Source organism: Podarcis cretensis (genome assembly GCF_951804945.1).
Source record: "Podarcis cretensis genome assembly, chromosome: 8".
NCBI lineage: Eukaryota > Metazoa > Chordata > Lepidosauria > Squamata > Lacertidae > Podarcis > Podarcis cretensis.
This window is the reverse complement of record NC_137177.1, coordinates 53,248,994-53,260,297: the sequence shown is the minus strand read 5'-3', so window position 1 is coordinate 53,260,297 and position 11,304 is coordinate 53,248,994. Positions and strand designations below refer to the sequence as shown.

The 11,304-nt window shown below is 42.7% G+C and overlaps 1 long non-coding RNA gene across 1 annotated transcript; it reads left to right on the top strand.

Moving 5' to 3' along the window:
* LOC307223435 lies at positions 1–7,705 on the top strand. Its single transcript, XR_013842085.1, has 3 exons — positions 1–64; positions 181–286; positions 7,642–7,705. It is a non-coding gene; the product is annotated as an uncharacterized lncRNA (long non-coding RNA).
* The last annotated feature ends 3,599 nt before the right edge of the window (positions 7,706–11,304 follow it).

The window sequence follows — 11,304 nt, the reverse complement described above, 5'->3', positions numbered from 1 at the left end:
AGATACCATTATTACATTTTAACAATTCAATGGACAAAGGAATGCTTCAGATTAAGAATGGCAGGTAAGTTGTGTCAGCACAAAGATGAAAGCACAAAAAGGAACAAAGACGTTGACTTCATGACCAGGAACCAGGCATTTTATATTACATATTCACAGTTTCAAATTCCCCCTGAACAGAGAGGAATGAGGATGTGGTGGAGTGAGAGATTTGTTGACGTAACTAGTAAAGGGGAATGCAATCATGTCAGACCTGTTTGACAGCTCCTTTTACCACCCTATGATGGTAAGGTTGCTCAGAGAGAGCAAGGTGGTCCCATACGGAAGTCCGCCGCCACCACCCCTCTTTAGAAGGTCCTTGGGAGGTTTTCCAATGAGCAGCTATCTCTAGATGTGTCTTCAAGGAGAGGAAGTTTTTGTGATGCAGAAAAGGGTTGTCTTCACTTTCAGAGGCTAGCAATGCCACTGCAGGTCAAAGAGGCTGGTTTTTTTGAGTGGTTATGTCAGAGGCCAAGGTGAACACCCAGGAAAACATCCTCACCATCATCATTTATTTGTATGCTGCCTTTCCATAATAACCTAGGCTCAAGGCAGCTAACAACATGAAAAAGAAAATGCATAATTGAATGAAAATATAACAAAAATTAGACAATAAGTTAATGAGAGCATCTCATTAAGAAATATTTGGTAAAGTTAAACAAACCTCTTATAATTCAACAGGCTATATAACAACAAATATAGCAACAAAACACAAAAACATAAACAGCAAAACAGCAAAAATAATGTGCTAACAAAATTAAATCCTGACCCCACACTAAGCACCAGCCCACTCTGAATGAAGCCTGTGAATTAAAGCACATTCCAACCACATGTAGAAAAGGGTGCCATGACTTCTGCACACCCTCCAACTGTGGGGAAGCCGTGCTTAGCATGTTTGAAAGCAGAACCAGAGCCCAGTGCCAGCACAGGAGCTCCTTTAAGGATGCTTCCTGAATTCTAATAGCAAAGACTGTTTTCAGTGGAGGATGAGACCAGATCTTTTTCCATAGCTCATAATCAAATGCAGTATTTAAGTCCCCCACCCCTGCCAGTTTCAGACTACTTCTGTCCCCCATCCTGTAACCAGTGGCAAATAAGAGAAGCCACACCTTTCAAGGAAGGAATAGATTGATTGTAAAAATGTTCGTTCGATGTCAAAGACTGCATACCAGTTTTTGTCTTATTATGTCTGTCAAAGGTGAAGGAAAAAAAGAATGGGAGTGCCTAAATGAATACCTCAAAAGTCAAGGTTCGAGGACAGAAATCTGGCTGAGTCTGGAATAACCTTGTGAAGTGAAAGGATAAGAAAGAGGGATTTATATCTAGATGTTAGGATAGAGATGATAAGGAAAATAGGAAAACAGGAAGAGATGAACAGGAAGAAAACAATGAGAGATAAAGGAGGTGCTGTGGGATTGGTGGAAGTCAGTGTCTTCTTGTTGTTGTTGTTTTAGTGTTTATAGTCTTAACTTGTAAGATATGGATTTGTGGGGTTTTTTTTTTAGTTGTTGTTGCCTTCTTTAGTTTCCGAATGTTAGTTTTTGTGTGTTGTATATTGTTATTTTTCGTGTTGTTGTTGTTGTGTGGAAAATACTAATAACATTTATTATTATTATTATTATTATTATTATTATTATTATTATTTTAAAAAGACTACATACCAGATCACCTCTGCGTGCAACCTGGGCAGCCATTGCTTTTATTTGCGCAATTTGAAACCAATTCACCTTTAAACCTTGCAATATAGTTTAGAACAAGTGATTTTCAAAGCCTCTATAAAAAAAGTTCCAAAGTCAGAGTAACCCCTCCCCTAGTCCTCCCATCCCTGGAACTGCTTCTGTTTATCAGGATGACAAAACTCTTTATGATCCAGGAATGGAGCAAAGAGGGAATGTTCCTTCCTGATGGCCATTTTTTTCCAAATTTGTAGAGAGTCATGCACAGGAAGGAGTTAGAAATCTTGTGAATCATTGTCTATGAGGGATTTAGAAATGGCAGGAATTTAATTGTGGGGATAGGAGGGAGTGTTTCAAGCTGAACCCAAGAAAGGCACATGGAATCCTTAATAAAAGGTACTAATCACTTCAGCTGAAAAGCAATACCTTAGATTGGGAGAAATTTTGGTAAAACTGACATCTTCACAGCCATGCATTGCTCTAAGGAGCTCCTTTTGCTATAAAGCTGGCCATGGTTTTGCCTTTGAAGTTAACCTGCGCAGTTGGGCAGACACTTCCCCCCAAATGATGGAACCCTCTATAACCCATAGCAAAATCTGAGTGAGTGGAAATTCATTAAATCTGTGAGGTGGGAAGCTATAAAGTCTATGAACCTGTTTCTTCAGAGGAAGTGCTGCCCCTCCCAGATCAGATCACGCACCCAATTCTCAGACCTGGGAACCACCCACCCATGACACTTTTTCTTAACATGACTCAGCATCAGTTTATTGGCCTTCATCCAGTCCATCACTACTTCCAGGCACCTGTGCAGCACCTTCACTGCCTCTCCTGATTGCGACAGAGTGGGGAGAGAGAGAAAGCGCTTGTGTGTCATCAGCATACAGAAGACACCGTCCTCCAAATCACTGGATGACAGCTCCCAAGGGTAATCCTCCCACCTCCTTGCTGTCACTCCAGAAGAACACAATGGTCAACTGTGTCAAAAGCCTCTAAGAGGTCAAGGAGAACCAACAGGGTCACAGTCTCCCAGTTTCTCTTCTGATAAAGGGTGACTAAGGCTGTTTAAGTGCCCAAACAGGGCCTGAAACCAGACTAGAATGGATCTAGATACCGGTAATCTGTTTTTTCAGTGATCAGCCTTCTTTATGGTCCAGCTCTCACTTCCAATAGTGATGTATGGAAGTGAGAGCTGGATCATAAAGAAGGCTGATGGCCGAAGAATTGATGCTTTTGAATTATGGTGCTGGAGGAGATTCTTGAGAGTCTCATGGACTGCAAGAAGATCAAACCTCTCCATTCTGAAGGAAATCAGCCCTGAGTGTTCACTGGAAGGGCAGATCTTGAAGCTTTGTTTCCTCTCTGCTGCCCTCATCCTATTGATCAGGTCTAGTGTGTGAGACTCCAATACTTTGGCCACCTCATGAGAAGAGAAGACTCCCTGGAAAAGACCCTGATGTTGGGAAAGAAGGAGGGCACAAGGAGAAGGGGACAACAGAGGACGAGATGGTTGGACAGTGTTCTTGAAGCTACCAGCATGAGTTTGACCAAACTGCGGGAGGCAGTAGAAGACAGGAGTGCCTGAGGACTTCCAGGTTGGCGCCACCGATTAATGGCGGATTCCCTCCGAGCTCTGGAGGGATCGGCTCTGCGGGATCGGGTCTTGCCGCTGCAGCAAAGCGGGGACCCTTAAAAATCACAGGCACGGAAGCCTGTGAGCGTGGGGACTCGGCGGGCACCTTTTGCGCCCCCCCAAGCTGTGGGACGCAGGTGGCGCTGTGGGTTAAAGCCTCAGCGGCTAGGACTTGCCGATCGAAAGGTCGGCGGTTCGAATCCCTGCGGCGGGGTGCGCTCCCGCTGCTCGGTCCCAGCGCCTGCCAACCTAGCAGTTCGAAAGCACCTCCAGGTGCAAGTAGATAAATAGGGACCGCTTACCAGCGGGAAGGTAAACGGCGTTTCCGTGTGCGGCTCTGGCTCGCCAGAGCAGCGATGTCACGCTGGCCACATGACCCAGAAGTGTCTCCGGACAGCGCTGGCCCCTGGCCTCTTAAGTGAGATGGGCGCACAACCCCAGAGTCTGTCAAGACTGGCCCGTACGGGCAGGGGTACCTTTACCTTTAAGCTGCGAAGGAGCCTTTTTAAAGGCTCCGGAACAGGACGGGGTGAGCGGCACAGTGCTGAGAGTCGACTGCTTCTCCCGAGGAGTGAAGCCGCACAGCCGTTTGTCAGAGAGCGCTGACTTCTTCTTGTGAACAATTGGACTCTAAAGTAACAACCTGTGAGTAGTACGGAAATTGGAACTTTAAAGAAAAATTCTTTTTTATGAATTATGCACGATCAGGGAAGGTCCAAAGAGGAAGTCAGCCTTTCCTCCTTGTAAACAATCTAAAGCAAAGGACCTGCTAACTAAGGTCGAGAGAATCTTCTTTTTCTTCTGTAAAAGACTTTAATTTCACGGTTTGGCATTATATGAAATTTTATTGGAAGCAGGGGAGCCTGCAGACAAATAATTAATTTTGGGAGCTGAAGTGCCACCCCCCCCCCCGGACCCGGGAGTGTTCCGCGAGAGAGCCTTGAGGTATTGAAGAGTTTGACAGCTGTCAAGTCAGCTGTCAAAACGGAAAAAGAGAAATTTGTTTCTGTTGCTCTTGCTGGTTATATTTGTTACAATTTGCTGAAAATAAGGAAGGGCTGATACAAACTAACTGGATTTTTGGACTTGAGCTGAAAGGAACATTAAGGAGCTAAAATCCCTCTTGAGGGGGTTTTGGGACATTACAAGAATGGCTGGAGGAGGAAAAATTCAGGCTGAGCTGAACAGAGCATTTGTTCTCTTGGGAAAGTTACAAGGCCAAATTGATGTTTTGGCTACAAGTGTTACAACTCTGGACTTAACAGTAAACACCATCATTGAATTTGATAAGGATTTGGAACAGGAAGCCTATTCAACTGGAAAAACAGAGAAACTTGAGAGCTTTGAGAATTTGGAGAAGGAGATATATGTTGTCCCTTAAGAAAAGGAAGGAGGAGCCGTAATTTTCCAGATGCCAAAGGAGAGCTGCAACTTGAGGCCTGACATGATGGCAACAAAGGAAAATAAAAACGTGATGTGGAAAGTCTGGCCTGAATTGGAGAGTGAAAAATGGAGAGATCTCCTTGTGTGGAGATCTGAAGACCTAAGGATTACAAATTTGATTAAGGTGGAGGTTGGAGCAGTGGGGACAATTGGACTTGAAAGGAGTATGAAACAAGATTTGGACTACCCCACAGGCTTCACCTTTAAGTATGGAGGTCTGACCGGAAGAAACATGGATCTTGTTGGGCCGGAGCTTCTCCGAGATTTGCTGTTTAACATTAAGGACTATCAAAAAGACCAGCAGAGAGGAAGTGAGAGAGAATTAAGAGCCTCAGATGTTAGATCTCCAGGCTGATTGCATATTGAGACTGATAGACATTTGTTGGGGATGGAAACTGGGAAGGGGGTATGGGGGGATTAGAAATTGGGAATTTAAAGGGTATATAAATACAATTTGTTTTCTTTTTACTTTATTATTTGTATGAAAACTGGGAAATTCGTGGAAGGGAATTGTAGCCAATCTTAGAAAATGCTTTAAGAATAAGTATTGATGTATAAGTTTGGATGTGAGCTAAGATGAGACAAAGTAAAATTGGTTTTTAAAGTGAATTAAATTAGTTGAGGACTTGCTGAGTTAACAACTTGAATTGGAATACAGAGAGGGGAGGGGCGATGAGGTCTGAGAAATAAGATAAAGGAAAAGTAAGCAACTGAAATTCTATGTGTTTTTAATTGTTTTTAAGTTTTGTATTTTTGTATTTTTTGTCTTTTTTCTGTTTTTCTTTTGGTTTTGTATTTTGTATTAATTTGGAAATGCTAATAAATATTCATTAAAAAAAAAAGGAAGACAGGAGTGCCTGGCGTGCTCTGGTCCATGGGGTCACGAAGAGTCGGACACGACTAAATGACTAATCAACAACAACAACCTGTTTTTTCCAGGTATACCTGCAGCTGCCAGGTCAGCACCCTTTGATCATTTTTTTTAAAAAAATAATATTTATTACTTTTAAATCTTACAAAAAAAAGAAGAAAAGAAGAAGAAAAGAAAAAAGAGAAGAAAAACAGGCAAAAGAAATACAATACAATACAATATACAATGCACAACACAACATTAACACATTAAACTAAACATAAAAAATTTAAAAAACATACATCATACCGTTTCAATGCCCTATCTTTCATTCCCTCGTTTCATCAACCTCCTCTCACCTCCCTTTTTGTATTCCACTTCTATTAATTATTTCAGCAATTCCTTTCCCTCTTTCTCTATTTTCTGTCATATAATTAACTTAACTTATTTTAACCTTATCTTCCATTAATACCATAATACTTATTTATACTTAATTCCTTATAACATTTCTACTAAAGCCATATAATTTCATTCCAACATTTTTCTAACACTCATTAATTTTACAATATTTCTATAAATAAACTTTAAACTTTTTCCAATCTTCTTCCACCGTCTCTTCTCCCTGGTCTCGGATTCTGCCAGTCTTTTCCGTCTATTCCATATGGTCCATCAACCTGGTGATCTTCTGTCCGAGGCTCTTAACTCTTTTCCAAGTCCCTTCTGCAGGTCTTCTTCATATTTTACATGCACTTTACTTTGTCTTCTGTTGATCTTGTTCTTAATTTCCTTCCTTTGATGCCAAGGAGTAGATCTCGGGGAGGCTCCAACCTAGCAATATTTTTATTCTTTCTCGACAGGTCAGCCAAATCTCCGTAGTTAGCATTAAAGTCCAAAAGATGTTTCAGGACGTGTTTCAAAATCCCTCCAAAACTGAAATTCCCCACAACTCCAATCTCCTCCTGGCCCAAGTCCAAATCCCAAAGGTCAGTACATCCCTGCATGAGGGAATCTATCCAACTTTCCTTCTCAAATCCAAGCAGGGTTCCAATCCTCAAAATCTGACTTTCTCTAAATTCAGTCATAGAAGGCAACAACTTATATTTATCAAATTGCCTCTGTAAGACTGGGACTCTCTCCACTTGTATTACTTTAGGTTCAACAACAACTTTCTCCCTTGCCTTCTCAACAATTTGCCATGTCAAAGCAGATTCCTGAAACAATTCCTGAATAGTTTCTGTATAGATGTTCACTTTTTGTCCCAAATCAGTCACTTTTTGTCCCAAATTGTCAATTTTGATAGTCATCACATCCGTCTGTTCCAATGAGGCACTTATCTTGCATAATGCAATCACCAAGGCTTCTTCTGTCGACATTCTTACCAATCCAAGGTTTGATCATGTTGCCCAGGGAGGAAATATTAGAGAGTGGATGGTCATTTTTTGAAAACTCTGGATTCAGGCAGGAGATCTTCATAATGAGGCATTGGCCCATCCAGTCAGTCCCTTCAGCTATAATAAGCAGGGATCAAGAGATGGTGGATTCAGCCTCATCGCTGCATCCTGTCTAAATCCTCAGTCTGTAAAAACAGAAACCAATTCCACGAGCTGTGATTCAGTGGTGCTCCAGGGGCCTCCAACAAGCCCAAACCAATTGTGGCATCGAAAACAGTATTAATGTCACACATATTACCTCAGGCTTTCCTGTTTGCTTGCAGCAGGAGTCTTATTATTCAACATATTTTCTCTCCCCCAAAATAAGATAAAAGGTTTTATTCTTTTGTTTTCTTTATGGCTGCAAACATACAATTTTAATCACACACCTAAACAAAGTAGAGGGTTGTTGTTGTTGTTTTGGCCTGTTTTTGCTTTAAAATATTTTCGGTGAAACATGCTGGAAGAGGAACAAAGGAAGGGACAGTTCAATTACACTAAAATATTAAAATGTAAACATTCACATTTTATTTTATTTATTATTGCTTTTATATTTCAACTTTCCTCCCACAGCTCAAGGCAGTGGGGTATGTGGTTATCCCCCTCCACTTTTTATCCCCAAAACAACACTGTGAGGTAAGTTAGGCTCAGAGACACTGGCCTAAAATGCCATAAAATAAAATAAAATCTTGTTTCCCATGACCTAATTAAGAAATGGGAGACCTGTGGTCCTCAAGACATTGCTAGGCTCCTGTTCCCACCATCTCTGGTCACTGGCTATGCTGGCTGATGCTGATGGGAACTGGAGTCCAACAGAGAATCTGGAGGGCCACATGTTCCTCATCCCAGTCTTGGTCCAACACTCTGACAAGAGATAAAACGAACATGAGATAAAACAACTGGAATGTCTACAGCCATCTAAAAGCAATTATAATACAGCCACAGACTGGGAAATAACTCTGCTCAAAAGGGGGTCAGGGGCCCTGAAGATTAAATTTCATTACTTCCATAGTAAGTAAAAGGAAAGTAAAGGACCCCTAGACAGTTAAATCCAGTCAAAGGCAACTATGGGGTATGGCGCTCATCTCGTTTCAGGCCGAGGGAGGTGGCGTTTGTCCACAGACAGCTTTCCAGGTCATGTGGCCAGCATGACTAAACCACTACTGGCACAATGGGGCAGCATGACAAGTGCCAGAGAGCACAGAAACACTGTTTACCTTCCTGCCACAGCGGTACCTATTTGTCTACTCACACTGATATGCTTTCGAACTGCTAGGCTGGCAGAAGCTGGGACCGAGCAATGGGAGCTCACCACCAGAGCATGGATTCAAACCATCGAGCTTCTGATCAGCAGGCCCAAGAGGCTCAGTGGTTTAGAATTCAGCGCCACCCGCTCCCTTCCATAGTCTAGATCTGCCTTGATGGGAGGAAGTTCTGAAACCCACCTTCAAGATAAGGTGGGAATTGCTGTCAAACCGTGCTTACCATACCCATCTCATTAAGTTGGCGCAGACAGATGCCATGGTCCATGGTATCAAAAGCTGCTGAGAGATTGAGGAAGAACTCTCCCTGTCTTTCTCTCAATAAAGGGAGAAGGTGATTCAGATTCATGGTCAGGCCTGAACCCAGACTGATTCTGGGTGAGATTGTGTGAAGCTAGTAATATGACAAGTTGACTATTTTTTCCCATTCTCATAGCACCACTATATCAGTAAAAAAGGCAGCAAGCAACATAAAGGCCACTTCATGCCTTTAAATTATGATGTGGCTTTTTCTTGTAGATTGTGGGCATAATTAACAGAATTGCCTCCACTTCCGCTTCTCTGACCTGCATTTCTACAACCACAAGCCTTAAATTTGTGCACACTTTGCAAACTGTTCCTTTTGAAAATGGAGTTCATGACCCTCTTGTGGTCTTCAATTTCACATTGAGCAGAAACAGACCAGGGGTGTGTGGGTGTGCATAGGTCAAGTGCTACATGCAGCAGTTTTGCTTGTTTGCTTTTAAATGCATAATATACTTTTGGCCCTTACTTGGACTTGGACTTTTTACAAGCTCCCCGCCCCCACAAGGAATTTGAAATATAGCAGTCAATCATGCAAACTCTGTGGTACAGCATATAATGCAAATTATGTGTTTGTGTGCATGTTTGCACAACACTTGGCAGTTAAATACCCAATCCATAATGTCAATTTCATGGAAATAGATCAAGGCACCGGGATTGAAAGTTGCTCACTGGGGCAAGATGGTCTGAGCCTATTACACAGATCCTGTCCTGATTGCACTGGCTGCCAATTAGCTTCTGGGTCCAATTCCAAGTGCTGGTTTGGACCTATAAAGCCTTAAACGGCTCAGGACCACTATACCTCAAAGACTACCTCTCCCCATAAGAACCAACCCAGATTCTGCATTTATCATCTGAGGCCTTTCTTCATGTGCCCCCTCCATGAGAGGTCCGGAGGGTGGCCTTTCCTGCAGTGGCTCCCCATTTGTGGAATGCTCTCCCCAGGGAGGTTCGCCTGGCATCTTCATTATACATCTTTAAGTGCCAGGAAAAAGCTTTCCTCTTCAACCAGGCCTTTGTCTGGTTATGTCCTTTGTCTGTGGAAACGGGGTTATTGGTTTTCTTTGTTTTTGCTTTTATTATGTGCTATGTGGCTTTGTTCTGCATTTTTACGATGTGAACTGCCTGAGGATCTTCGGATGAAGGGCTGTATACAAATTTTAATAATAAAATAAAAGTATAAAGAAGGAATCAAGCAAACAAATACACATGCTTTGTTTCAGAAGGGACACACATGGAAACACAGAATGCGAGTCATCTAGCTCAGATCTGTCAACAGAGGCGGCCGGCAGTTCTGCAGGGTTTCAGGCAAGGGGTCTTATTACACCCTACCTGGATATACCAAGGAAGGAAAAGTGGACTTTCTGGATGCAAGGCAGGTGTCCTCTCTAGCGCTCAGCTACGCCTTTCCTCAAGAAACATAGGGAGGTCAGTCTTTCTATACTGAGTCAGAGCATTGGTCCATCTGTATGCCAAGCAATGCTTTACCATGGAGGTGCAGCCCTTTCCAAAAGGGCAATCATCGCCTTTCCTGCTGGGTTGTTGTTGTTGTTGTCCTGCTTTTGTTACACTATAGTGCAAGAGTGTTCCTCCAGATGTCAAGGATGCAAAACGCTGGGGAAGCATTACAGTACAACTAATAAAGCAGAATGGCGTATTGACTGCGACTCCTATCAAATGTAACTGATCTGTAGAAAAGACTTTACAACCTGAAAAAGACAATGCACATACTTTTTGTAAATCTTTAATAAAAATTAGTTTTTGGTTTTGTTTTGTTTTAAAAAGAGTGGCGTATTGATCTTCAACTATACATCCATCATAATGCACCACTGTTGAATCAACGACATGTTTCAGGAATACACCTGCAAAAACCCACCTGTTTGGAGGGGACTGTGGTCTAACCATTGAGTAAGCTTTGCACAAGTAAATCACAATGAACCCTGAACAAAAATGTCATTTGGAGGTACCCCTTAAATATCTTCTTCTGTTTCATCCAAAGGAAGCAAAACTCTCCCAGGACTTCTGATCGCTGGGAGAGGTATGGAGAGCTTTACAGGATGCGCCAGCAAAGGCTGGATAACCATATGCCAGGGGTAGCAATTGAACTGGATTTCCCGCACTGATGGGTTTGGACCAGGTGACCTTTGAGGGCCTTTCCGGTTCTGTGATTTCTGTGATGCAAAATTATTGCATTATTTGCAGGCATCATGTCGCCCCATGAGCTTCGCTGTACCAAAGAGCAGGTTGAGCACATTGTAAAATTAATTTGCAGGGAGAGGCACACGCAGACATGAAAGCGCAATCAGCCCCCCCCCCCCGCCTCTGGTTTCTGCGCTTATTTCAGGGGCACCCAGCTGCCTAAGCAACAAAAGAGTCTTGCTGTTTCTTTAAAGTCTAGCAGATTTATTGCCATCATCCTCTCTCTCATGAAACAGACCACAGCAAGGCTTGCAAGCTGTTTAGCTGCACAATTACATTCACAACGAATGTCATTCACACACACACAAACTAGCACGCTGGCTTTTTTGGGGGGGAGGGGTAACTTAAGTTAAGAGAGTAAAGAGTGTACCAGTCACAAAATGCGAGTCTTAAACAGAAGCAGCCTCTCTGAAGCCCTCGCTCCTCCCCCTACCCCGGAGTCTGGGGCGGGGAGGAAGAAGGGAGCTCTCCT